Raw genomic sequence first — 25,289 nt, forward strand, 5'->3', positions numbered from 1 at the left:
TTATACCTTACACATAAACAGTTTTTTATACATAAGATAATTACTGTATACATAATAGATTTTTGTTTTCCATAACAGGTTTTCGAGAAGGAGGATGATTGTGAAAGAGAACACATTACCAAACCCTCATTTTTAACCACTAATTCCAATTTGGGCTGACTAAAAGCAGCAACAGGCTTAGATTTGTCAGGGTAGACTAATTTCTGTAACAGTTAGTTATCTCTGGTCTTTGGAATTCTGGGTACTTTTTTTCTTTTGTATATCTGAATTTTATAGTTTTTCTATAATCTCACTGGTTAAGACAATAGAATTTATTAATTGCAGATGTGACAGTTCTGTGTACATATTTGATGAGTGGCCTTCCATAAGGCGATTCAGGGAACTGGGCTGCTCCTTCCTGAGACTGACGTCTTCCAGGGTTTTAGAGTCCTCTGCAAGGTTCCCCTGCCTCAGACAGACAAAGGAAGAGAACAGCTGGGAGGATCGGGGCCAGGCTTGGAAACAGCATATATCATTTCCACCCACATTCTGTTGGCTGGAACTCAGGATCACACTTCCCCCAAAGGGTTCCTGGGAAATGTAGTCCAGCTGTGTGCACAGGAGGAAAAGAAAACAGGTTTGGTGACTGTCTCTACCACAATGTCCCTAACATGACCTAAGTAAATAAGTAAATAAAAGAGGAATCTGACCAGAGTTGGATATGTCTGGGGAAAAGAGCATTATTTCTATTGCCTTGTTCTCATTTCCTTCATTTATACTTATATATTGCTTCTGTGCAAGTTCTTCCTTTTATTTTCTTTTAAAATGAGACTTTAAGAATACCCCACTTTCTTATGAGTATACAGAAATGAACATGATGCCACTCATCTTGTTGGAATGTAAATGGAAAGAACTTTACTGAAGGGAAATTTGTCTATATGAATCAAAAATCTTAGAGTATAGCCAATAATTCTAATTCTAGAATTTTATCCTGAGGAAATAAACAGGTAATATAAACAGATGCATGTATAAGTATATTTATCATTGTATTGCTAATAATGGGGAAACACTTTCATGAGATACACGTCCAGCAATTGAAGGTAAATTAATAATGTTACTTCTAGGGCTTCCCTGGTGACGCAGTGGTTAAGAACACTCTATGATATAAATCACAGCAAGATCCTTTTTGACCCATCTCCTAGAGAAATGGAAATATAAACAAAAATAAACAAATGGGACCTAATGAAACTTAAAAGCTTTTGCACAGCAAAGGATACCATAAACAAGACCAAAAGACAACCCTCAGAACGAGAGAAAATATTTACAAATGAAGCAACTGACAAAGGATTAATATCCAAAATTTATAAGCAACTCATGCAGCTCAATAACAAAAAAACAAACAACCCAATCCAAACATGGGCAGAAGAACTAAATAGACATTTCTCCAAAGAAGATATACAGATTGCCAACAAACACATGAAAGAATGCTCAACATCATTAATCATTAGAGAAATGCAAATCAAAACTACAATGAGATATCATCTCACACCAGTCAGATTGGCCATCATCAAAAACTCTAAAAACAATAAATGCTGGAGAGGGTGTGGAGAAAAGGGAACACTCTTGCACTGCTGGTGGGAATGTAAATTGATACAGCCACTATGGAGAACAGTATGGAGGTTCCTTAAAAAACTACAAATAGAACTACCATACAACCCAGCAATCCCACTGCTGGGCATATACCCTGAGAAAACCATAATTCAAAAAGAGTCATGTACCAAAATGTTCATTGCAGCTCTATTTACGATAGCCAGGACATGGAAGCAACCTAAGTGTCCCTCAACAGATGAAAGGATAAAGAAGATGTGGCACATATATACAATGGAATATTACTCAGCCATAAAAAGAAATGAAACTGAGTTATTTGTAATGAGGTGGATAGACCTGGAGTCTGTCATACAGAGTGAAGTAAGTCAGAAGGAGAAAGACAAATACCATATGCTAACACATATATATGGACTATAAGAAAAAAAAATGTCATGAAGAGATTAGTGGTAGGATGGGAATAAAACACATACCTACTAGAGCATGGACTTGAGGATATGGGGAGGGGGAAGGGTAAGCTGTGACAAAGTGAGAGAGTGGCAGGGACATATATACACTACCAAATGTAAATTAGATAGCTAGTGGGAAGCTGCTGCATAGCACAGGGAGATGATCAGCTCCGTGCTTTGTGACCACCTAGAGGGGTGGGATAGGGAGGGTGGGAGAGAGGGTGATGCAAGAGGGAAGAGATATGGGAACATATGTATAACTGATTCACTTTGTTGTAAAGGAAAAACTAACACACTATTGTAAAACAGTTATACTCCAATAAAGATGTTAAAAAAAATAAAAATAAAAATAATTAAAAAAAAAAAGAATCCCCCTGCCAATGCAGGGGACATGGGTTCAATCCCTGGTTTGGGTAGATTCCACATGCCACGGAGCAACTAAGCCCATGCGCCACAACTACTGAGCCTGTGCTCTAGAGTCCACGAGCCACAACCACTGAGTCTGTGTGCCTAGAGCCTGTGCTCCGCAACAAGAGAAGCCACGACAATGAGAAGCCCGCGCATCGTGGCAAAGTGTAGCCCCCCACAACTAGAGAAAGCCCGTGCGCAGCAACGAAGACCCAACACAGCCAATAAATAAATAAATAAATAAATAAATAAATAAAATAATAATAATGTTACTTCTAATAAAATATCATGTGGTCGTGAACAATGGCATAGATGTCTATTCAGTAACGCTGAACAATGTTTCTTATACATTAAGTAAAAACATCAGTTTACAAATCTCTATGTCTAGAATATTCCCATTTTTATTTTAAGGTAGATTATATACATAATATATATCAAATCAAAATCAAAATGGGAATATTCTAGACATGGAAGGTTTGTAAACTCATATTTTACATATACTATTTTTATTTACCTGTGTTTTAAAATTTTTCTATGTAAACAAGTGATATTTTTCTAAAACAAGAAATTTAGTTTTTTATTTTAAAGCAAAAAAACCGAAAACCCCAGGCTTCCCTGGTGGCGCAGTGGTTGTGAGTCCGCCTGCTGATGCAGGGGACACGGGTTCGTGCCCCAGTCCGGGAAGATCCCACATGCCGTGGAGCGGCTGGGCCTGTGAGCCATGGCTGCTGAGCCTGCGCGTCCAGAGCCTGTGCTCCGCAACGGGAGAGGCCACAACAGTGAGAGGCCCGCGTACCGAAAAAAAACAAAAAAACAAAAACAAAAAAACAAACGAAAACCCCTAATGTTTAAAGCAAAAACACAGAGTTTTAATCCATAGGCATCTCAAAGAAAAAACAAAACAAAATACCACCTGGCTACGCACACTGGCTCTGTCTTCCAGACAGCCCCCTTGCTTAAGCCCCTGATGGAGCCCCAGCCATCATGGTGGGGGTGGAGGGGAGGTGAGGGGAGCCAAGTTCCCGGTAGGCCCTCGTCTCAGCTCCCGGCTTAAGCTAACTGTGGAGTCCATACATAGCTGCTGCTCTTCATTCCTCACCTCCCTCACTCTGACAATGGTCTGCTTTCTTTCCTCTGAGTAGGAAACCTGCAGAGGCAGCTGGCTTGTGATATTTTGTGTAGGCATGTGACTTATATGCAAAGATACGAAGAATCGTTTCTCAGATGGCACAAGTCAAGAATATTTGTCTCGAGTTTGTTACACCTAAAAGAGAGCACATGCTTCTGCTATTTCTCTTACTTAATTTATTCCAGAATAAGTCAAGCTGCTGTCAGAAGAGGTTCAGCTTTTCAAGTTCATATTCATTTTTGGAGTTATCCATGCATACATGTTTACAAAAGTTAAAATATTTTCAAAGAAATTCCACCACAATTGAATTCAGAGTAAGTGAAGAGCCAGAACATGATAATTTTATCCAAGAATCAACATCCTTTACAGTTCAAATAATGTAATATGGATTTATAACAGCCCAATGATGAAAACATTTTTAATTGCTTTCAGTATTAAGAATAGTGATTTTATGACCTGTAGACTTCACTCAGAAAAATCATATATCTCTGTCACTTACACATACAAACACACATCCTAAATTTTATTAATATCTGTTAAAAGTATAGCAGCTATATTCATTTAAAAATTAATTCAAAGTAGTATACTTTTAAAAAAGATAACACCTACACTCAAAAATCAAAACCAGTCTTGCTTTTCTATTAAAGACCAACTTTTATTCAATCAGTATACTCTCTTCCAAAAATTATGAGACTCAGAAAAAAAAAAACCAGAACACACCAAGATGTCACTTTGTTTGCTGAATTATAATTAGCCTATACTAGCCTAGGCTGTTTTTTGGTTTTCGGAAGCAGGTTGAAAAAGAGGAAATACTGATAATTGTATGTAACTCATTCTGATTTTACTGCTTAGCAGTTAAGTTAAGAGATCTCTTTCCTAACAAAGAAGGATAAGATGTTAATTATCATAATCACTTAGGATTTTAATAGGAGGTAGAAGGGAATTATTCCCTGAGGGGTAAGGAAATAAAGTGTCAGTGCTCATGTGAAAAGGCCGGGAAACAGACTAGTGGCAGGACCCTTTGCCTCCTTCATGATTTCCTGAAAGACTCTAGCTAGTATTGCCAAAAGTAACTACTTTTTTTTTAATTTTTAAATTTTATTTTTTAAAAAAATTTATTTTATTTTTGGCTGCATTGGGTCTTCATTGCTGCACACGGGCTTTCTCTAGTTGCAGCAAGTGGGGGCTACTCTTCATTGCGGTGCTCAGGCTTCTCATTGCGGTGGCTTCTCTTGTTGTGGAGCACGGGCTCTAGGCGCGCGGGCTTCAGTAGTTGTGGCACGCAGGCTTCAGTAGTTGTGCCTCGTGGGCTCTAGAGCACAGGCTCAGTAGTTGTGGCGCACGGACTTAGTTGCTCCGTGGCATGTGGGATCTTCCCGGACCAGGGCTCGAACCTGTGTCCCCTGCATTGGCAGGCGTATTCTTAACCACTGTGCCACCAGGGAAGCCCCAGTAACTATCTTTCTAAGGTACAGCTTTTGCTACCACAAAGGACAACAGGATCAACATAAAAGGTGTGCTCTGGTGGAGGCCTTGCGCTTATACCTCAATGTTACTGCTCCTCTGGAGGATCTTGTCTGTCTCCCCTTACTGGCTACTCCCTTTGAGCACCAGCTGTAAATGCTGATCATTTGCTCCTGACTCACCATTCCCAGCATCTCACTTCCTCAGCTGGACCATCATTAAAAAGACCTTGGTCAGTCTGGATAGTCCCTCCTCACTCTGGGTCCCTGACTGGCTGCCAATGGGCATGGCGATTTTCCACTGCCGAGCTCAGACAATGTATGAGGAGGGTCCACTGTACTGGGCAGAAAGAATACTAAGCAGCTCACTGATTTCACCTGAGAGCTATCCTGGAATGTTGTTGGGACCAGTTGAAGGGACTAGTGCAATTATAAAGGTAAGTAAGTGTACAGCTTGTTCTCTGATAACCAGAGATCGGATAGTAAGAAATAAAAGAGTAAAATTTGGCAACTCAAGCTTATTGTCTTGAATCTCTTTGACAAAGAAGCTGCATAATGCTTTCTTACAATCCCCACTCATTTTCCTACGCACCCATATCAGTCATCCTCCCTTCCATACAACACTTAGCTTTTTGCTTACTACCCTGTTTCTCCCACCTACCAATCAGTGAACCCATTTACATGCCCTTGAACCCTTTTACTGTTTCATCAAGCATCAGGGTATTCTGTGGAATATCTTTCTGTATGTGTAGGCATTTGTTTTCTTTCACCTCTAGAACATGATTTTCTTTAGTTGAACAGGTTCTTTGGTTAACCTGTGTGGCTATATTGTTTCATGACATAATGTGTAGGTGTGTGCACCTCTACTGAGCAGAAAGTTAAATCCTGATGATGGTTTAAATCAACTGTCTGTATATACAAAGTGCAAACTGTATGTTTGTAGGTATGTGCATACCAAGAGGTATAAACTCTTGTGTTTATCTGGGTATCTGTGTTTAGGTACCTGGGTTGTGTTTATGTATGTATAAGTCCACATCTGTATTCATCTGTATTTGTGTCTTAAGGTGCAGCCAATAGCTTCCTATAAAGTATGACCATCTGCTTCCAAATTTCCCTATCTTGCAGTGCTATCCTCCTGGGTTTTTTAAATTTTTATTTTTATTGTGGTAAAATACACGCAACATAAAATTTACCACTTTAACCAATTTTAAGTGGCATTAATTACATTCACAATGTTGGACAATCACCACTATCTGTTTCCAAAATTTTTCATCACCCAAAATGAAACTCTGTATTCATTAAGCAGTAACTCCCTGTTCCCCTTCTGTCAACCCCTGGTTCCCTCTAATCTACTTTCTATCTCTATGAATTTGCCTAGTCTAGATATTTCATATAAGTGGAATCATATAATAATTGCCCTTCTTATGCCTGGCTTATTTCACTTAGCATAAGGTTTTCAAGGTTCATCCTTGTTGGAGCATATATCAGAACTTTATTCCTTTATGTGGCTGAATAATATTCCATTACATGTATATACCACATTTTATTTCTGTTTATTTGTAATGGACACTTGGGTTGTTTCCACCTTTTAGCTATTGTGAATAATTCTGAAATTAGCATTTGCATACGAGTATCTGTTCAAGTTCCTGTTTTTAATTCTTTTGGGTATATAATTATGAGCTGAATTTGCTAGGTCATACAGTAGTTTTATGTTTAGCTTTTTGAAGAACCACCAAACTGTTTCCTAATTGGCTGCACCATTTTACATTACCATCAGTAATAGCTGAGGGTTCCAATTTCTCTACATCCTTGCCAACATTTGTTATTTTCCTCCTCCCCCTCCCCTTCTTCTTCTTCTTCTTCTCCTCCTCCTCCTCCTTATCCCCTACCCCCTCCCCCCACCTCCTTCTTCTTCTTCTTCGATAATAACCATGCTAATGGGTTTGAGGTGGTATCTCATTGTGATTTAGACTTGCTTTTCTTTAATGATTAGTGATGTTGAGCATCTTTTCATGTGCCTATTGGCCATCTGTATATCTTTGGAGAAATGTCTATTCAAGTCCTTTGCCCAGTTTTTAATTGGGTTGTTTGATTTTTGTTGTTGAGTTAGAGGAATTCTCTATATATTCCAGATATTAATTCTTTAATATATATATGATTTGCAAATATATTCTCCCAGTCTTTAGGCTGACTTCTCACTTTCTTGATAATGTCCTTTGAGGCACAAAAGTTTTTAATTTTGATGAAATCCAATTTATCTATTTTTTTCTTTTGTTGCTCATGCTTTTGGTGTCATATCTAAGAATCTATTGCCAAATCCAAGGTCATGAAGATTTTCTACTATGTTTTCTCCCAAGATATTTATGTTTTCAGCTCTTATATTTAGGTCACTGATTCATTTTGAGTTAATTTTTGTATATTGTGTGAGATAGGGGTCCAACTTCATTCTTTTGCATGTGGAAATCCCAGAACTATTTACTAAGGAGACTTCTCTTTTCCCATTAAATGGACTTGGCATCCTTGTCAAATACTGACTGTAGACGTATGGGTTTATTTCTGAACTATCAATCCTATTTATTGATTTGTATGTCTATCTTTATGCCAGAATCACACAGTTTTGATTGCTGTGGGCTTGTAGTAAGTTTTGAAATCAGAAAATGTGGGTTTTCTGACTGTTCTTTTTAAAATTGTTTTGGTTCTTCAGGGTCCCTTGCAATTCTATATGAAATTTAAGATTGACTTTTCCAGTTCTGCAAAAAGGGCCGTTGGAGTTTTGATAGAGATTTTGTTGAATCTGTAGATTGCTTTGAGTATGATTGCCATCCTCACAACGTTAAGTCTTGCCACCCATGAACATGGGATGTCTTTTCATTTATTTAGGTCTTTAATTTCTTTCAGCAATGTTTTGTAGTTTTCAGTGTATATGTCTTTCACTTTTTTGGTTAATATTCCTAGGTATTTTTTACCCTCTCCTTTTAATTGACTTGAAATCCTCCACTGCAATTACTAGACTATAATGTACCCATAGTGCATAAAATAGTGCCTAGCACATAGCAGACATTGAGCAAATGTTAACTGAATAAAAGAATCTCTAAAATCATAGCCTCTTAGAACTTTGAGGAAACACTCATACCAATTCTATTCTTCTAAAGATGAGGTAACAATGTTCAGAGAAGATAACAATTCTGTTTGGATTGTTCCAAATAGCAGTTAGCTAGTGGTAGAACCAGAAGTTCACATCTCCTAAGATTTTCCTGTGGATCAAAATGTAGTCATTATAAGCCAAGATTCTGTCTGCTGGAGTAAATAAATGAGTGTGTTTATAAACTTGGATGCTTGTCTTTGGGTATGGAGATTTTTTCAGTATCTGGTTTTGTATACAGTTAAATGAACCTTAAGGCTCATTTAGGGTTCAAATGAATCTTGGGATACACAGAGGATTGGTATACTTACAAAAGTAGCCAATATGTACACAAAGGTGTATATATTTCAGCAAATTCAAATTGATAATTTAAATGGATTATCTGGAGATATGTATCTATGAGGGCATCATATATGGGAGTTTCCAGGAGTGTCATTTTGGAAATAAATTTAGCCCATTAGATCTTTCCTCACTGACAGCAGATGATCCTCCACTAGGCTTTACCTCCTAAAGAACTAATTTCATTATAGAATACTTCCATTAAGAGAAAGAGTGGAGAAAAGAGAAAAGAACTGTGTCCTTGTTTACAAACTGGGACATTCCTTAATGTGCTTTTTTAAAAAAATAATTGCTTATTGGGCTCCTTTTTGCTCCCTCCCGAGGTAAGGGTCAATCAGCCTGGGACAGAGGTTTTGTGTTGCTCTATTTTGGCCCTTTTTCATAGCTGGTCAGTCCCTCTGTCGTCTCTTCCTTTCCCTGACATAGGCGTCTCCCAGGACCTCTCAAAGATGTTCAGTAATCATCAGTCTAGTAATTGTCTCTGAGTCAATGGTGGGAGATCAGCAACTCTCTGACTCTGGAATTTGGGAGCTGTATAGGAGAATTGCTAACTGCATACCCAATATCCCCCTCACTTCCCTTACTTCCCCAATTTTGTTGTGGGCAATAATGTGCTTAGGAAAAACAGAACAAAACAAAAACCAAAATAATACAGCACCCTACATTTCCCATTCTCCTTTCATCTAGAGATTGTCATTAGCCCAGCTCTGGACAATCAGGCATAAGGAAAAATTTTTGCATGGGGCTTTCAGGAAAGATCTTTAAAATGGAGTTGATAGTTGACAAATGCCTTTTGCCCTTTGCTCTCTGCCTCTTCCCACCTGGCTTCTAGATGTATGATGAAGGTGTAGGAGCCCTCATTACTATGGCAACCATGAGGGAAAAGTTAAGATGTCACAGAGACACTGTGCTGCTCAACCAAGGCCCACTACCACCTACCTCTTGTTTCAGAAGAAAAACCCCTATTTAGTTTAAACCACTGTTTTCTGGATCTCTTAACCAGCAGCCCAATTTAATTCTTTTTTTTTTTTTTTTTTTTTTTTTTTTTTTTTTTGTGATATGCGGGCCTCTCACTGTTGTGGCCTCTCCCGTTGCGAAGCACAGGCTCCGGACGCGCAGGCTCAGCGGCCATGGCTCACGGGCCCAGCCGCTCCGCGGCATGTGGGATCTTCCCGGACCGGGGCACGAACCCGTGTCCCCTGCATCAGCAGGCGGATTCTCAACCGCTGCGCCACCAGGGAAGCCCCCAATTTAATTCTTAACAGATAAAAGCTTAAAAAGCTCAATGAGATAATCTGAATCAGTGGACTCCTATGTATTTTGTTGGCAAATTAGAGGGACTTACAGTGAACATTGTGGAGGAATTCTAGGTAGCCAAGATAATGATGGTGGCTTAAATCTAAATCTCCCAACATACTGCCCTCCCCTGTAAAAACACACAATCACACACACAGAGAGAACAAGAGATCAAATAAAACTACATAAAACCCATGTCTTCAGCATAACTAGAAAACAGAGAATGTCCAAATTTCAAATTAACTGTAAATAGAAAAACAAACATTAAATCCCAGAAAGCTGCCTTCCATACTGCTGATGAATCCTCTCAGGTAAACAAAGTCAGCTTGGGAAAAACCATGGTGGTGGACTTAGGATTGATTTAAAACTACCAGAAAGAGAAAGTCTGCATCTAAGTAGAGCACTTACTACATGGAAGGCACTTAACTGTGTGTGCAGGGTGCAAGAAGACAGTCTTGGAAAAATAAAGCTTCCAAGTGAAAAGGGTCCAAAGGAAAAGGGTCTAGAGGGTTCCTCTGGAAACCATGAAGGGTGGGGGGGGAATACTTGAGGGGGGAACTAAGGAACCTGTCAGACCCTCTCTCCCTCCAAAATGGAGGTAAACCCAATCCCTACCCCTATTATTTCTTTTCCACAAGAAAAAACCATACAAACAAACAAATAAAATTTTAAAAAGAAAAAAGAAATCATACTTTGCTACACTGACAGAAGAGGGTGCTCTTGATCTAGGAATCCTACAACCCCAAACCTCCAGCTCTGTCCATAGAAATGCAGATTAGTCTCCATCTAATTACTAAAATAGGAAAGAATCCAGTTCAACTGATTCAAATTTCTGCCCCCAATAATGGCAGAGTACAATAGAAGAAAACTCCCTAACTGTAACACAACTCTCTAAACTGAATTATATATCCTCAAACAAGCTTTTGAGGATAATGAAAAACACTTTGAATGACAAATTCAAAAGCTAAGTACAGAAATGGACAAAAAAAAAAAAACTAGGAAGAAATAAAATAAGAGTTGATTGAACTCAGGAAAGAAATAGAAGAAACAATAAAATAAACATTATACTGCATTACCTGTAAGATTTTAGATAATACATACTAAGACATTTTAAATACATACATACATATCCATGCCATCCTTTAAGTTACAGTCAAATGATTTTTTCACCATGTAGCTTTTCGGAATTTATCCTAACTGGATCTGATCTTTGAGGCATGAAATAAATAGTGTCTGCAATTATTGCTATTATCACCATTATTGGCAATGACTGGTTGAAGACAGCAAGGGAGGAGAGAGAATCCCAAATAACATGTCTAGAGCAAAAAATTATAGAGTTTGTCATACTCTGTGTCCACCTAGGCCAATGACTTGACTTTATGGATGAGGAGACTGAGACTCAGGGAGGTAACATGGTGGTCAATGGAGAAAGCCTTCCTTTCCTTTTCTCACTTCTTTTCTTCCTCATGCTTCGAAAGACAATTCCTCTCTCAATCCAGTCTTCAGCACCCTCCATATGCTATGACTCCCCTCTTAGCATGATCTCTTTTATACTAACCCTCCCCTTTTCCTCTAACACATTCCCCCAGACAGAAGCTCTGCCTAAGTCACTCTCATTCTAAAATGCAAATAAACCAAACCACCTTCCCCTGACTCTGTCATCTCTGATTTTCCTCTTATCATTAAACTTCTGAAAGTGCATTATACTAGCTGTCCTCTTTTCCTCCCTGCTCATTCCTAAAACTCTTGCTGTTTCTCTCTCCATTCTCCCTGAAAACTCCTTGTTCAGAAACTGTTAGCTACCATCTTTAAATACCTTTATCCCTTGTCTTCTTGGAGCCACAATCTTTTTCCTCCAGTCAGTTCCACAGCTCCTTATTCTCGTGTTCTGGCTTATCTTCTTCCCTCTTCAATGTAGTTATTCCACCAAAGTTTTCCACTACCTTCTTTTTCTGCGCTTATAGCTGCTAACTGCAGTATACACAACCAGGCACACCTGCTTCTTGGGTGTCTCTCTAGACATCAAAGAGGCATCCCTGGGTGCCACCCCTGGGTTTCAGGAGGCACCTGGAGCTCAAAATGTCTAAAACTGAATTCTACACCCTCTTTTCAATTCTTTACCTCCTTCCAACCTCCAACCCAGTTTCAAATGGTCCTTGATACCATCCTTTCCTTTACCTTCTGTCCCAAATCATTCATAAATTCAACTCAAAGCAGTTATTGAGTACTTAGTATATGCAGGCACTGGCCATGGGACTGGGAGATCAACAACACTCACTTTCTACACTGTACTTACAGACTCAATGAAAAGTCCTGTCCAATCACTGCATACAACTCTCTTTCCATTCCACTGTCAATCCTTTTCATTCCCACTGTCACCCTCCAAGTTCAAGTCAGCATTACCTCTCTCCTAGGCTAATAAATCAGCCTTTTATAGATTTCTCTGAAGCTAGCCTGGTCAGATGAAGTTGAACTTTTTTCTCCTTGCACATTTTGTAGTTTAACACATCTGTTCCTGTTTCTCTGTTTCTCTCTACCTGGAATACCCTCCTCTGATCTCCCCATGCTATACTTTACCTGTCCTTTAAGGCCCATCTCAAATGCCAGTCTTCTTTGATGTTTTCCCTGACTTCCCAGGCCAGGAGTATGTCTTCTTTCTCTGAATTCATGCAGACTTACCCTCTGCGCCTATGCTTTACCAGCCATCCCTCCTGTCCAAGCTGGTTGCTCCACAAATCATGATTAGAATATAGAAACCAGTTTTATGTGACAGGAAAGTGGCTCAGTGATCGACTTCAAGAGAGATTATTCCATCATCAGTTAATTTGTATAACTTTTTTCCTGGAGATTTGATAAACTAAACTCCTGAAGAAGCTGAATATGCTAGGGTTACTAAATTTTGGTTGGTGCTTCAAAGGAAATAATACATGACTTCAAGGAAGTTGCATGAGTTCTTGGGACCTTGGCTTCATTACCTAGAAAATATCAATAGGAAGTTGTACTAAATGACCTTTAGTTTCTGAAGATTCTAGTTTTCTAGATCTAACATTGTATAATTAAGGTCTCTAGGAGATCTGACGGGGTGATTTTGTCTATTAATAGACTAATCCAATACCTATTCCCATCCCCTCTCCTTTCCTTGCCTTCTCTATAGAAGTTAGAAGAGCCAGATATCCTCTTTGCCAGCCTTTCTTACAGCTAGAAGTGGCCATATGATATAGTTCTAACCAATGAGATGTAAGCAGAGTTCTATTAAAGGGAATTCTGGGAAGCCATTGTTTTCCAGATGAAAGAGAAAGGCACAGTTGACATCACTCCTGTGGAAGGCAGACTTCTCAGATGGCCTCCTGATATACATGCCCTGTATAATCCCCTCCCTTGGAGTATGGGCAGAATCAAGAGATATTGCCCCCATGATTAGGTTACTAATCAGTTGGCTTTGAGTAAATCAAAGGGAGATTATCCTGTGTGGGCCTGACATAATCAAATGAATCTTTCAAAAGAGAGACAATTTCCTGTTGGCCTCTTAGAGGAAAGCAAACAGCCATGTTGTGAACTGCCTTGGAGAAGCCTCCAGAAGCTGAAGACCTCAGCCCTAGGAAATGCATTCTACCAATAACCAGTGAGCTTGAAAGAGGACCCTAAGCCTCAGATGACATGCAGTCCCAGTTGACACCTTGATTGCAGCCTGGTGATTTCTCGAGCAGAAAGCTCAGTTAACCAGTGACCAGACTCCTGACATATAGAAGTTGCAAGATAAATTGGTGTTAAGTTGCTATGTTTGTGGTAATTTGTTACACAGCAATAGAAAACGAATACAACCTCCTTCTACTTAATCTCAGAAGGTGGGCACTTATAAGAACTATCTTGTGATCATAAAGGAAAGACCAAGTGAATCACAGAGCCCCTGACCCTGACCACTTGCATCTCTAAACCACAGTCAGCAGCTGCTTTTCTCCAAAAAATTTTTTACACCAGAAAAAGAAAAGTCTATTTATACAAGCCAATACAAGTTAGCTAGCTTTTCTTTTACTTGTAATTGATATTTCCACCTGATAAAGCAGACTTCCAAAACCAGCATGAGTATATTCTTATTTATTCACTGGCAAACATTTATAAGGAATCTATAATGTTCTGGATAGGAAAAAAAGAAACACCAGAAATAAAAAAATCTTTGCCTTCTATAGGCTCATAGCCTAGTGTAGGGGGAGAGGTGGTGGGGAACAAGGTGGGGAAAAGGTAGGGAAGTCAGGATACAATTAAAATACAGAATGGTTAGGCTATGATAAGTATAAGCAGAAGGTCTTAGGGAAGCTCAAAGAAGGGATGCCTAGTGTAGACTTTAGGGCTGTCCAAGAGGGGAGGGCTGGTTCTGGAGGTTTAAGATGAGGAGCAGAATTATGAGGGATGAGTATGAGTCTCACTCAAGAGCAGTAGAGGAGGGAAGTTCTGGCATAGAGAGTGGAGGTCAATCAGTCAAATAACTGACAGTCACCAAAATAGCTAACGTGAGGCTGAGGAATGTGCCAGATGCTACAAGGAAACAGAGACCTAGAGCACTTGGTACTCACCCCAGGTTCTTATAATCATCCTGCATCACCCCCACCCCCTTCAATAGAGCAGAATGAGTGCTCTCCCTTGTCAGGAAGGGAAATGCAAATGGCACCTGCCACTCTCCCCTGCAGCCTGCTTCCTGGATTAGTGCCTTTGGAAGCTGCCCCAGATGTAAGCACATCCAGAGAGCGGCTTATCCAAGGGAGAATCTAGGTCAAGGTCCTTTAAGAATGTGCTGTGCACAGGGAATTCAAGAAAAGAGAAGTGGATTTGACAGAGAAGACAAGCCCTTCAGTTTTTGAAGTAGAATCTTGGGGCCTACAGACTCTGTCAAACCATGTTAACTCTCCTCCTGACTTACGGTTCTTATAGCCTAGGATTTCACTTGGAAATTAGAAAGCTTCTGTAAATCTCCTTTAAACAAGTAAAAGAACAAATATGTCAAAATAATAAAATGTGAATTCTGAAATAGGACCTAGAGAAAAACACTGGTGGTAAAAGGACTAAGGCAGAGACTGTTGCAGGAAGTCGAGAGTAACGAGTCTTATTTCATTCATTGACCTATTTTATCATATTTGAGAAGCAAAGAGCGTTTTGAATGCTAAAAAAACAAGAGGTAACTTAGGAGCAGGAACTACATATTCTTCTCATTTTAGAACACGTCCTACCCAGCCTCCCCTTGTTTTTCCAGGATGCTGGGAACCTTCCCTTGTAGCAGCAGGTAGGAGCTCACCTGAGGCCTAGGAGGGTTTTTTCCAGTCTTTAAAATGTCAGATTTATTGAGTTTTAATATATAATACAGTAAAATTTACCCTTTTCTGGTGTACAGTTTGATGAGGTTTGGCAAATATGTATAGTAGTATAATTACACCACAAGGAAGACGTAGGACCCTTCCGTCACCCCACAAAGTCCCCTCCTGCCCCTTTGTAGTCAACACCTCCACCTCCAGGAAACTACTGACTATTTCTATCCTTATAGTTTTGCCTTTTCCAGAATGTCATATAAATGGAATCATACAGTATATAGTCTTGTGTGTCAGGCTTCTTGCACTTAACATAATGCAAAGCCAGTTTTTAAAAGCTTTAATGTTGTCTGCCAAGGTCATCTTTCCTTGTGAGCCAAGGCTAAGTGGGTGAGCATCAATGTTCATGCTCATCTTAACAGATTCACTGGAGTATGACTGTAGAACCTAAATCAAACCTGCTGAATACCAAGCAGTTTCTCTTTGTAATCTATTCTAATGTGTTGGCTCAAGCTACACTTTTACGGTGCAAACAGTGATAGTGGTACAGTGAATTTATACATGAATATCTCTGTTTATTAGCATTTAGAAATGCATAATTGCATTTTAATCAAGGGCATTTACAGGCCTATGCTACTGCCCTCAAGGACCTTGCAGAGATAATCTAAAAGATAGCATATACTTAAATTATAGACTTTCGTTGCTGCAAAGAGTTTAAGGGATCATCTAGTCATAACATCACAGATTTTCACAGTTGGCAGTGACCTTCACACCTGCCTATCATCTTAGATTTAAATTTCCTCCAAGGGTGGCAAACTCTAAGAGCAGATGAGTAATGTAAATGTATGAAACTAGCCAGGAGAGACTGATGGGGTCTGAGGCAAATTGGAGAGAGCATGGTAGTACCCACGGTCACTCAAATTCAATTTAAAAACAAACACTGAAAAAACAGTAAGTACATATATCTGGGCTTGCTTTAGTCCTTGGGTGGCCACATTGCAGTCTCTTCTATAATAGCCTTCCCAAGTTTTTAGCTAGTATAATAGATATTCCTGAGACCCTGACCCACATCCTTTCACTCTTACCAGTTCAGTATGTGCCAGTCTGGCTTTCAGTTGCCAGCAGAGCATTTAATTGCTGTAGGATTTCTTGAAACCCCAGCACCAGCTTTGCCCCTCTCCCACCAGGCAGGCTGGAAGTGGCAGGAGAATGATACCCTCCTGGAGTAGCTTTCAATGACCATTGATGGAAATTCATGTGTAAATATCCCAGCTCTCTCAGCTTGTTGGGGGATTAACTAAGGTGAGTATTTTACACTGGCCACCAGAATTCCCAAGTGAAATTAGAGTTCCTTTTATCACAGTGGACTCTTGTGTGACAGTATACCCTTTATTTCCAACATCCTTTTTTGTTTTACTTCCCCATCTCATACCAGTCTTTCCTGAGATCACCTGCCAGATAAGCTACTTGTATGTAAATCTTCATCTCAGGGTCTGCTTCTGAGAGCTGATTTCAAGTTAATGAAGTCAGTGAATACTTGAATAACTCCAGAGATGAGGGACTTACTGCATTCCTAAACCCTAGAGAATATCTTGAGAAATCTCTGACCCACAGAAATATCTTCCCCTTACTGAGATGAAAGTGTCTTTCTATGGCATCTAAACCTTCACTCTATGGGACCATATACTGTTGTGTAAACCTGTCTAGAAATCTCCCTTTTTAGAAAGAATAATTCAACCCAATTCTTAAGCTCCTTAATTGTCCAGTAATGAGAATCTGGAATGAAAAATGCCCAGGAGAAGGAAAACCCCCAGAAATCTGGGGGATGTAGGAGGATACTGGACTTTCCCTTTTATGTGAGATGGAGACTAGAGCCATTTTTAATTAAAGTTTAAAAAAAGGATCAATCCAAAGGACATGGGATAATTTTGTTTACACATATAATATATGTATTATATGGAAAATTTATGGTTTTAGTTTTTCACTTGGGAAAGGATCATGAAAAACGTACTATGTCTTCTTTTTCAGTCTGACAGTTTTCAGGCTTCTACGTTTCCCAGTCGAGTGTTTAACATTTGTTCTCGTATGTACTACCTAACAGGGTGTCACACACTGTGTAAGAGTGCTGGTATAGTATTAAATTCTCAGCTTCTTTCCAAGAGGCAACTTTTGGGTTTCTTTAAGAGGCAAAAATAGTTCTGAAATGTCTGAGCAGTGTCCTGAGAGCATTTCCTACACATTCCTTCCCATTTTAAGAGAAAGGAGAGTTTCAGGAGAACCAAGAGCTGGTTAAATAGAATGCAAAATAGTGTGACAGGTAGATTTCAGAGCTCTTATGAATATCCCTTCTGACAATATATTTGAAATAAAGTAATTGTTGGAGAGTTAAATGTACTAATGTAAAATTTTGAGAGTACTTTGAGGATATCCATGTCCATTTTTTTCACAACCTATTTCTGGGACACACTGAAAGGACTGATTACTTGCTAATATGTCTTTTCTTTTACAAAACTATTAGTGAATATGCATTTTGAGTATTTATGAATAGTTCTTCTTTAAACTTTTTTTCAAAAGAGAGATAAACAAGTGATTATTGAATTCAAGGCTACACCTATTCCTCCCACTTCTTCTCCATCTGATATAATTACAGTAAGTCTGGGTTGTGCATATCTGAACATCTTCTGATTTTGATTATCAAGCAATCAAAATAGCATCTCTCACCCCCACTCAGACCCATAATTTAGAAGCTTCTCTGCAGTGACACTTGGTGCAGTTTAATTATAATGCTCTTCAATCCAGAAAGCTATTTAAAGGACAATGGAAGCTAAATTTGCAGTCCTTTCCCTTGAAAAAGATTCAGAAATATATATGTGTAGCTGATCCCAAACTGAAACTTGATAACTTGTGTGATGAATGGCTTTGAACAGCAATGCTTTTTCCTTTGAAAAAATGACTGTTTTAACATATATGTTTCTTTCTAAGAAAGTATACAGCACACTTATGCCACTTTAAAACTTTTCCATCACAACATTAGAAGCAAGCATGTACAATTTCACAATCATCTGCATTCTGTTTACAGCAAATATTTTTTCATTTCAAAATGAAATTCTCAAGCCTCTAATGGGTAGGTGTTTTAATTCAGCATTGAAATAAAGAGCTGCTTTTTCTAGACATATTCTCTTCCCTTCCCTCGCAGTTACTGGTACCAACTTGTTCTTAATTATCTCCCATTCAATGCTAGTCATAGCTGCCCGCCTACTTCACACCTCAGCAGGCCAGCCCACAGTACTCACTCAGCCCCTTCTGGCTGAATCATCTTCCGCCCCCATCCTTTCTCACTGCCGTTTCCTTTTCACTTCAGTGCTCTTTGTAGAGGGACATTCTTACTTTTCAGAAGCTTTTTCTTCATTCTGTATTATGTTCCCTTTATATTCTAGAAAATTTTTAAGGAATTTTCTTCCCATCAGTGAAGACAACTCGTATTCAATATATCATAGAATGTGTGTTCATTAGCTATCCATTAATTCTTGCATACTTCAGTCAAAAGTAGGATTTGAGACCCTGGACATTTATCACCTTCCCTCCAAAATACAAAGGAGAAAATGGAGTCATTTTCATAAATTTCCGCCTTGGCAGAGACACAGGAAATCCCAAGCCTGGGCAATTTAAACAGTCAACCTAGAGCTTGACATTCCTGCTTTCAACATTCTGTTCTCATTGATTTTTTTTTTTTTTAATGTTACAGTTAAGTCCTTTCAAATTAACTTTCAAATCTCCATTTTTCTTAGGCATAAATGCTTACCCAATGGCTCCTACAAAGTGTGGGAAGTTGGGGGTTTTAGGATTGGGTACTTGAAGGTATCTGAGCTCTGACCAACCAAGAGAAATGCTGTGCTGCTACCAGGCTAGGCCATGAAAACACAACTGAACATTTTATCTTTATGTGTTATTGACTTAAAATGATCTCAACATTTCCTGGAGGTATCCATGCATGTAGATAAATTTCTCCCTATCTGTAGACAAGTCACTCATCATCATCTCACAAAGATTCCTAACACAGATCTCACAGCGACCCCAACAAGCAATGGGAGAAAAGAGGAATGCAAGTTCAAATGATCACCAATGGCCCCATTGCTAAGAAGTTTACAATTAAAAGAGATACACTTGGTCAAAATCTTCACTTTGTGTGAGAAAAATGAGCTCCAAAGGCCTGATATGACTTGCCCAAAGTCATTAGGGAATCAGTTGACCAAAAAAAAAAAAAAAAAAGCTAAGAGTAGAACCCAGGTTTGTCCACTAGACAAAAGGAAGCCTAGATACCAGGTTCAAGGTGGCAGAGTAGAAGGACGTCCTCTCACTTCCTCTTGTGAGAGCACCAGAATCAAAACTAACTGCTGAACAATCAACAGGAAGACACTGGAACTCACCAAAAAAGATACCCCACATCCAAAGACAAAGGAGAAGCCACAATGAGATGGTAGGAGGGGCACAATCACAATAAAATAAAATGCAATAAATGCTGGGTGGATGACTCACAAACTGGAAAACACTTATACCACTGAAGTCCACCCACTGGAGTGAAGGTTCTGAGCCCCACATCAGGCGTCCCAACCTGGGAGTCCGGCAATGGGAGGAGGAATTCCTAGAGAATCAGTCTTTGAAGGCTAGCAGGATTTGAATGCAGGATTTCAACAGGACTGGGGGAAACAGAGACTCCACTCTTGGAGGGCACACACAAAGTAGTGTGCATATTGGGACCCAGGGGAAGAAGTAGTGACCCCATAGGAGACTGAACCAGACATACCTGCTAGTGTTGGAGGGTCTCCTGCAGAGGCGGGGGGTGGCTGTGTCTCACCATGAAGACAAGGACACTGGCAGCAGAAGATCTGGGAAGTACTCCTTGGCATGAGCCCTCCCAGAATCTGTCATTAGCCCCAGCAAGGAGCCTGGGTGGGCTCCAGTGCTGGGTTGCCTCAGGCCAAACAGCCAACAGGGAGGGAATGCAGCCTCACCCACCAGCAGACAGGCGGGTTAAAGTTTTACTGAGCTCTGCCCACCAGAGCAACAGCCAGCTCTCCACACCACCAGTCCTTCCCATCAGGAAACTTGCACAAGCCTCTTAGATAGCCTCATCCATGAGAGGGCAGACAGTAGAAGCAAGAAGAACTACAATCCTGCAGGCTGTGGAATGAAAACCACATTCACAGAAAGATAGACAGGATGAAAAGGCAGAGGGCTAGGTACCAGATGAAGGAACAATATAAAACTCCAGAAAAACAACTAAATGAAGTGGAGATAGGCAACATTCCAGAAAAAGAATTCAGAATAATGATAGAGAAGATGATACAGGACCTCGGAAAAAGAATGGAGGCAAAGATCAAGAAAATGCAAGAAATGTTTAACAAAGACCTAGAAGAATTAAAGAACAAACAAACAGAGATGAACCATACAATAACTGAAATGAAAGCTAAAAACTACAATAGAAAGAATCAATAGCAGAATAACTGAGGCAGAAGAACAGATAAGTGACCTGGAAGACAGAATGGTGGAATTCACTGCTGTGGAACAGAATAAAGAAAAAAGAATGAAAAGAAATGAAGACAGGCTAAGAGACATCTGGGACAACATTAAATGCAACAACATTTGCGTTATAGGGGTCCCAGAAGGAGAAGAGAGAGAGAAAGGACCTGAGAAAATATTTGATGAGATTATAGTCAAAAACTTCCCTAACATGGGAAAGGAAATAGCCACACAAGTCCAGGAAGCATAGAGAGTCCCATACAGGATAAACCCAAGGAGAAATACACTGAGACACATAGTAATCAAACTGGCAAAAATTAAAGACAGAGAAAAATTATTGAAAGCAGCAAGGGAAAAATGAAAAATAACATACAAGGGAACTCCTGTAAGGTTAACAGCTGATTTCTCAGCAGAAACTCTACAAGTCAGAAGGGAGTGGCATGATATACTTAAAGTGATGAAAGCGAAGAAACTACAACCAAGATTACTCTACCCAGCAAGGATGTCATTCAGATTCAATGGAGAAATCAAAAGCTTTACAGACAAGCAAAAGCTAAGAGAATTCACCACCACCAAAACAGCCCTACAATAAATGCTAAAGGAACTTCTCTAAGTGTGAAACACAGAGAGGAAAAGGACCTACAAAAACAGATCCAAAACAATTATGAAAATGGTCATAGGAACATACATATCTATAATTACCTTAAACGTGAATGGATTAAATGTCCCAACCAAAAGACACAGGCTCGCTGAATGGATACAAAAACAAGACCCGTATATATGCTGTCTACAAGAGACCCACTTCAGACCTAGGGACACATACAGACTGAAAGTGAAGGGATGGAAAAAGATATTCCATGCAAATGGAAATCCAAAGAAAGCTGGAGTAGCAACACTCATATCAGATAAAATAGACTTTAAAATATAGAATGTTATAAGAGACAAAGAAGGACACTACATAATGATCAAGGGATCAATCCAAGAAGAAGATATAACAATTATAAATATATATGCACCCAACATAGGAGCACCTCAATACATAAGGCAACTGCTAACAGCTATAAAAGAGGAAATCGGGGCTTCCCTGGTGGCGCAGTGGTTGAGAGTCCGCCTGCCGATGCAGGAGACACGGGTTCGTGCCCTCGTCTGGGAGGATCCCACGTGCCACGGAGCGGCTGAGCCCGTGAGCCATGGCCGCTGAGCCTGCGCGTCCGGAGCCTGTGCTCCGCAACGGGAGAGGCCACGGCAGTGAGAGGCCCACATACCGCAAAAAAAAAAATAAAATAAAAATAAAAGAGGAAATCGACAGTAACACAATAATACTGGGGGACTTTAACACCTCACTTACACCAATGGACAGATCATCCAAGCAGAAAATTAATAAGGAAACACAAGCTTTAAATGATGTAATAGACCAGATAGATTTAATTGATATATATAGTACATTCCATCCAAAAACAGCAGATTACACTTTCTTCTCAAGTGTGCATGGAACATTATCCAAGATAGACCACATCTTAGGTCACAAATCAAGCCTTGTTAAATTTAAGAAAATTGAAATCATATCAAGCATCTTTTCTGACCACAATGCTATGAGATTAGAAATCAATAATGGAAAAAAACATAAAAAACACAAACACATTGAGGCTAAGCAATACATTACTAAATAACCAAGAGATGACTGAAGAAATCAAAGAGGAAATCAAAAAATACCTAGAGACAAATGACAATGAAAACACAATGATCCAAAACCTATGGGATGCAGCAAAAAGAGTTCTAAGAGGGAAGTTTATAGCAATACCATCCTACCTCAAGAAATAACAAATATCTCAAATAAACAATCTAACCTTACACCTAAAGGAACTAGAGAAAGAAGAACAAACAAAACCCAAGTTAGTAGAGGGAAAGAAATCATAAAGATCAGAGCAGAAATAAGTGAAACAGAAACAAAGAAAACAACAGCAAAGATCAATAAAACTAAAAGCTGGTTCTTTGAGAAGATAAAGAAAACTGATAAACCATTAGCGAGACTCATCAAGAAAAAAAGGGAGAGGACTCAAATCAATAAAATTAGAAATGAAAAAGGAGAAGTTACAACAGACACCACAGAAATACAAGGCATCCTAAGAGACTACTACAAGCAACATGCCAATAAAGTGGAAAACCTGGAAGAAATAGACAAACACTTAGAAAGGTATAACTTTCCAAGACTGAACCAGAGAGAAATAGAAAATATGAACAGACCAATCACAAGTAATGAAATTGAAACTGTGTTTAATATCTTCCAACAAACAAAAGGCCAGGGCCAGATGGTTTCACAGGTGTATTCTAGCAAACATTTAGAGAAGAGCTAATACCCATCCTTCTCAAACTCCTCCAAAAAGTTGCAGAGGAAGGAACACTCCCAAACTCATTCTATGAGGCCACCATCACCCTGATAACAAAACCAGACAAAGATTCTACAAAAAAAGAAAATTACAGGCCAATATCACCCATGAATATAAATGCAAAAATCCTCAACAAAATACTAGCAAACACATTAAAAGGATCATACACCATGATCAAGTGGGATTTATCCCAGGGATGCAAGGATTCTTCAGCATATGCATATCAATCAATGTGATACACCATATTAACAAACTGAAGAAGAAAAACCATATGATCATCTCAATAGATGCAGAAAACTTTTGACAAAATTCAACACCGATTTATGATAAAAACTCTCCAGAAAGTGGGCACAGAGGGAACCTACCTCAACATAATAAAGGCCATATACGATAAACCCACAGCAAACATCATTCTCAATGGTGAAAAACTGAAAGCATTTCCTCTCAGATCAGGAACAAGACAAGGATGTCCACTCTTGCCACTATTATTTGACATAGTTTTGGGAGTCCTAGCCACGGCAATCAGAGAAAAAAAAGAAATGAAAGGAATACAAACTGGAAAAGAAGAAGTAAAACTGTCATTGTTTGCAGATGACATGATACTATACATAGAGAATCCTAAAAATGCCACCAGAAAACTACTAGAGCTAATCAATGAATTTGGTAAAGTTGAAGGATACAAAATTAATGCACAGAAATCTCTGGCATTCTTATACACTAATGATGAAAAATCTGAAAGAGAAATTAAGGAAACACTCCCATTTACCATTGCAGCGAAAAGAATAAAATACCTAGAAATAAACCTACCTAGGGAGACAAAAGACCTGTATGCAGAAAACTATAAGACACTGATGAAATAAATTAAAGATGATACAAACAGATGGAGAGATATACCATGTTCTTGGATTGGAAGAATCAATTTTTGCAAGTGACTATACTACCCAAAGCAATCTACAGATTCAATACAATCCCTATCAAATTACCAATGGCAGCTTTTACAGAACTAGAACAAAAACATCCTAAAAATTGGATGGAGACAACAAAGACTCCGAATAGCCAAAGTGGTCTTGAGGGAAAAAAATGGATCTGGAGGAATCAGACTCCCTGACTTCAGACTATACTACAAAGCTACAGTAATTAAGGTAATATGGTACTGGCACAAAAACAGAACTATGGATCAATGGAACAGGATAGAAAGCCCAGAGATAAACCCACACACCTATGGTCAACTAATCTATGACAAAGGAGGCAAGGATATACAATGGAGAAAGGATAGTATCTTCAATAAGTGGTGCTAAGACAACTGGACAGCTACCTGTAAAAGAATGAAATTAAAGCACTCCCTAACACCATACACAAAAATAAACTCAAATGGATTAGAGACCTAAATGTAAGACTGGACACTATAAAACTCTTAGAGGAAAACATAGGAAGAACACTCTTTGACATAAATCCCAGAAAGATCTTTTTTGATCCACCTCCTAGAGTAATGGAAATAAAAACAAAAGTAAACAAATGGGACCTAATGAAACTTCAAAGCTTTTGCACAGCAAAGGAAGCTACAAGCAAGACGAAAAGACAACCCTTGGAATCAGCGAAAATATTTGCAAACTAATCAACAGACAAAGGATAACTTCCAAAATATATAAACAGCTCATGCAGCTCAATATTTTAAAAAAACAAACAACCCAATCCCAAAATGGGCAAAAGACCTAAATAGACATTTCTCCGAAGAAGACATACAGATGGCCAAAAAGTACATTAAAAGCTGCTCAGGGCTTCCCTGGTGGCGCAGTGGTTGAGAGTCTGCCTGCCGATGCAGGGGACACGGGTTCGTGCCCCGGTCCGGGAAGATCCCACATGCCGCGGAGCGCCTGGGCCCGTGAGCCATGGCTGCTGAGCCTGCGCGTCCGGAGCCTGTGCTTCGCAACGGGAGAGGCCACAACAGTGAGAGGCCAGCATATCACAAAAAAAAAAAAAAAGCTGCTCAACATCACTAATTATTAGAGAAATGCAAATCAAAACTACAATGAGGTATCACCTCACACCAGCTAGAATGGGCATCATCAGAAAATCTACAAACAACAAATGCTGGAGAGGATGTGGAGCAAAGGGAACCCTCTTGCACTGTTGGTGGGAATGTAAATTGATACAGCCACTATGGAGAACAGTAAGGAGGTTCCTTAAAAAACTAAAAATAGAAATACCATATGACCCAGCAATCCCACTACTGGGCATATACCCAGAGAAAACCATAATTCAAAAAGACACATGC

At 39.3% G+C, this 25,289-nt stretch overlaps 1 long non-coding RNA gene across 1 annotated transcript in view; it reads right to left on the reverse strand.

Annotated features, from left to right (window-relative positions):
- LOC131751201 (uncharacterized) overlaps positions 1-25,289 on the reverse strand; it is a 212,486-nt gene that overhangs the window by 57,099 nt on the left and 130,098 nt on the right. The window lies entirely within an intron of this gene.

The sequence above is a fragment of the Kogia breviceps genome, chromosome 2, assembly GCF_026419965.1.
Source record: "Kogia breviceps isolate mKogBre1 chromosome 2, mKogBre1 haplotype 1, whole genome shotgun sequence".
In the NCBI taxonomy this organism is placed as follows: Eukaryota; Metazoa; Chordata; class Mammalia; order Artiodactyla; family Physeteridae; genus Kogia; species Kogia breviceps.